General features: G+C 49.7%; 1 long non-coding RNA gene across 1 annotated transcript; it reads left to right on the top strand.

The window, feature by feature from the left end:
• Positions 1-276: 276 nt before the first annotated feature.
• On the top strand, positions 277-2,526 carry LOC306917798. Its single transcript, XR_013789243.1, has 2 exons — positions 277-510; positions 621-2,526. It is a non-coding gene; the product is annotated as an uncharacterized lncRNA (long non-coding RNA).
• Positions 2,527-3,983: the final 1,457 nt, after the last annotated feature.

Raw genomic sequence — 3,983 nt, 5'->3', positions numbered from 1 at the left:
GGAGACACACATCCTACCCCCCCTAGGAGACACACATCCTACCCCCCCCCCTAGGAGACACACATCCTACCCCCCCTAGGAGACACACATCCTACCCCCCCTAGGAGACACACACCCTACCCCCCCTAGGAGACACACACCCTACCCCCCTAGGAGACACACATCCTACCCCCCCTAGGAGACACACATCCTACCCCCCCCCCCCCCCCTAGGAGACACACATCCTACCCCCCCCCCCCCCCCCCCCCCCCTAGGAGACACACACCCTACCCCCCGGGTTTGCTTTCCCCCCCATAGTTTTTGTTTTAATTTCGCCTCAAATAAGAACTGTGTTACAAAAATAAACAAATGATCCTTGCCGGTTTCACTCGTCTGGATATGAAGGATCGACTGACGGACTCACCCCAAACACTGTCTCTTTACTGACCACCTTATATCACCTATAAAACCACACTATGAACAGGCCTCTGTAAGAACTATGTTCCAGACATTAGCCAAACCACCCTGGAGGTGTTACTCACATGGACATGAAGCACCAAGCGAGGGTAAAACCACCACCCTGGAGGTGTTACTCACATGGACATGAAGCACCAAGCGAGGGTAAAACAACCACCCTGGAGGTGTTACTCACATGGACATGAAGCACCAAGCGAGGGTAAAAACAACACAAATTCATCCAAAGGGTAAGACATAGTTTTAGGTTTTTTTTTTTCAAACACGGACGAATATCAAAATGTAACTCACTTTCGTGAACGACACTACGCGGGGTGATTTACTTTATTTATTGACTTATTTGAGGAACTCAGTTCTTACCATTTTTTTTGACGCGATCTAAGATTCCGCCGCGTCCCGGTCGTTAATGTTTAATTGATAACGAGCACCTTATCGATCAGGCTTATCGAGCCGGGTTCGAGCGACGTCAGGAGGACAAAGGTAATCTACAGCCGATCTACAAGCTCACGACGCGCCCCGGCGCCAAGACATTTGGTTTAGATGGAAAATAAATGCTTGCGGACCGAGAACAGAGCCCTGGGGGGACTCCGGCTTGAAGTGGTTTTATCCCTCGATACTCACACATCCGCACAACGGAGTCGCTCGCTCGCCACGACGAGATCAGGGTCTTTAATTGTAGCCCCCCCCCCCCCTCCCCCACACATGGCTTCAGGGATGATGATTGCACCATGTGTCATGTGACATATTATCTCAATCATAGATATATATTTAGAAAGGCTAGATGGCTCACCCGCGCTGCTGGGCAATGGAGAGCGACGTCATAGAAAGGCTAGATGGCTCACCCGCGCTGCTGGCCAATGGAGAGCGACGTCATAGAAAGGCTAGATGGCTCACCCACGCTGCTGGGCAATGGAGAGCGACGTCATAGAAAGGCTAGATGGCTCACCCGCGCTGCTGGCCAATGGAGAGCGACGTCATAGAAAGGCTAGATGGCTCACCCGCGCTGCTGGCCAATGGAGAGCGACGTCGCTACGTGGCGACCATCTTACTTCGATGCAGCTCGCTCACTCATAACATTGTGTCTACGGAGCATGTACTTTTTTCAACCGATTTTCCAACGGTTTGGTTTGTCGTAAACGTCAGAGACGGACGGCCGCATACTTATATGCTTTTATATAACGTTTGTATATAAAATAAAACAACATTCAGCGTCCTGAATCATAGCCACGTTGACAACGTTTGTAATAAACCAACCCGTTTGTAAATCTGTCAAGATTTGAGCGAGTTATGACTGTTTCTGTTTGAGCTGCCATTGAACATACTGTACTGTAGCCACGAAGCAAGATGGCCGCCGGGTGAACTAGAGCCATCTAGCCTTTTTGTCTATGGGCTGGTAGAGTACATAGAACTACACATCCCACAGTGCACTGGGCCATCTAGCCTTTATATATAATGTCTATGGGCTGGTAGAGTACATAGAACTACACATCCCACAGTGCACTGGGCCATCTAGCCTTTATATATAATGTCTATGGGCTGGTAGAGTACATAGAACTACACATCCCACAGTGCACTGGGCCATCTAGCCTTTATATATAATGTCTATGGGCTGGTAGAGTACATAGAACTACACATCCCACAGTGCACTGGGCCATCTAGCCTTTATATATAATGTCTATGGGCTGGTAGAGTACATATAACTACACATCCCACAGTGCACTGGGCCATCTAGCCTTTATATATAACGTCTATGGGCTGGTAGAGTACACATAGAACTACACATCCCACAATGCACTGGGCCATCTAGCCTTTTGTCTATGATCTCAATACCGTATAAATCCCAGATCTGGATCTGTCCTCTCCTCTCTCTGCACATGAAGACGGTTTCCTGGTGAATGTGAATCACAAATAAGTGCCAAGATTGCCTTTTTTGGTGGGTGTTGTTTCCTTTTATTAATGTAAAATAGTTCAGAGCAAATTAAGATATATATATAATATACTGTCCTCTCTGTCGTAGACAAAGTGTGCCAAACATTTTTCTATATGTGTATATGAAATAAAACTTTTATGACCGATCGGTGTTTCGTGTGTGTGTGTGTGTGTGTGTGTGTGTGTGTGTGTGTGTGTGTGTGTGTGTGTGTGTGTGTGTGTGTGTGTGTGTGTGTGTGTGTGTGTGTGTGTGTGTGTGTGTGTGTGTGTGTGTGTGTGTGTGTGTGTGTGTGTGTGTGTGTGTGTGTGTGTGTGTGTACGTGTTTTATGTGACAGTACTGCCCTGTGCTGTAAAGCAACAAAGTACATTTACTCAAGTACGGTACTGTACTTAAAGGACCACTTCACCACTTTATGTCTCATAGGAGGGCTGTGGGCAGTTCAGAAACCAGTCTGTAGGAGTGCTGTGGGCAGTTCAGAAACCAGTCTGTGTCTCATAGGAGGACTGTGGGCAGTTCAGAAACCAGTCTGTGTCTCATAGGAGGGCTGTGGGCGGCTCAGAAACCAGTCTGTCTCATAGGAGGGCTGTGGGCGGTTCAGAAACCAGTCTGTGTCAGGGCTGTGGGCGGTTCAGAAACCAGTCTGTGTCTCATAGGAGGGCTGTGGGAGGTTCAGAAACCAGTCTGTGTCTCATATGAGGGCTGTGGGCGGCTCAGAAACCAGTCTGTGTCTCATAGGAGGGCTGTGGGCGGTTCAGAAACCAGTCTGTGTCAGGGCTGTGGGCGGTTCAGAAACCAGTCTGTGTCTCATAGGAGGGCTGTGGGCGGTTCAGAAACCAGTCTGTGTCTCATAGGAGTGCTGTGGGCAGTTCAGAAACCAGTCTGTGTCTCATAGGAGTGCTGTGGGCGGTTCAGAAACCAGTCTGTTTCTCATAGGAGGGCTGTGGGCGGTTCAGAAACCAGTCTGTGTCTCATAGGAGGGTTGTAGGCTGTTCAGAAACCAGTCTGTGTCTCATAGGAGGGCTGTGGGCAGTTCAGAAACCAGTCTGTAGGAGGGCTGTGGGCGGTTCAGAAACCAGTCTGTGTCTCATAGGAGGGCTGTGGGCGGTTCAGAAACCAGTCTGTGTCTCATAGGAGTGCTGTGGGCAGTTCAGAAACCAGTCTGTGTCATAGGAGGGATGTGGGCAGTTCAGAAACCAGTCTGTGTCTCATTGGAGGGCTGTGGGCGGTTCAGAAACCAGTCTGTGTCTCATAGGAGGGCTGTGGGCAGTTCAGAAACCAGTCTGTGTCTCATAGGAGGGCTGTGGGCGGTTCAGAAACCAGTCTGTGTCGGGCTGTGGGCGGTTCAGAAACCAGTCTGTGTCTCATATGAGGGCTGTGGGCCGTTCAGAAACCAGTCTGTGTCTCATAGGAGGGCTGTGGGCAGTTCAGAAACCAGTCTGTGTCTCATAGGAGGGCTGTGGGCAGTTCATAAAACAGTCTGTGTCTCATAGGAGGGCTGTGGGCGGCTCAGAAACCAGTCTGTGTCTCATAGGAGTGCTGTGGGCGGTTCAGAAACCAGTCTGTCTCATAGGAGGGCTGTGGGCGGTTCAGAAACCAGTC

Source organism: Electrona antarctica (assembly GCF_951216825.1).
Source record: "Electrona antarctica genome assembly, contig: scaffold_61, whole genome shotgun sequence".
NCBI lineage: Eukaryota > Metazoa > Chordata > Actinopteri > Myctophiformes > Myctophidae > Electrona > Electrona antarctica.
This window is presented reverse-complemented; position numbering and strand designations above follow the sequence as displayed.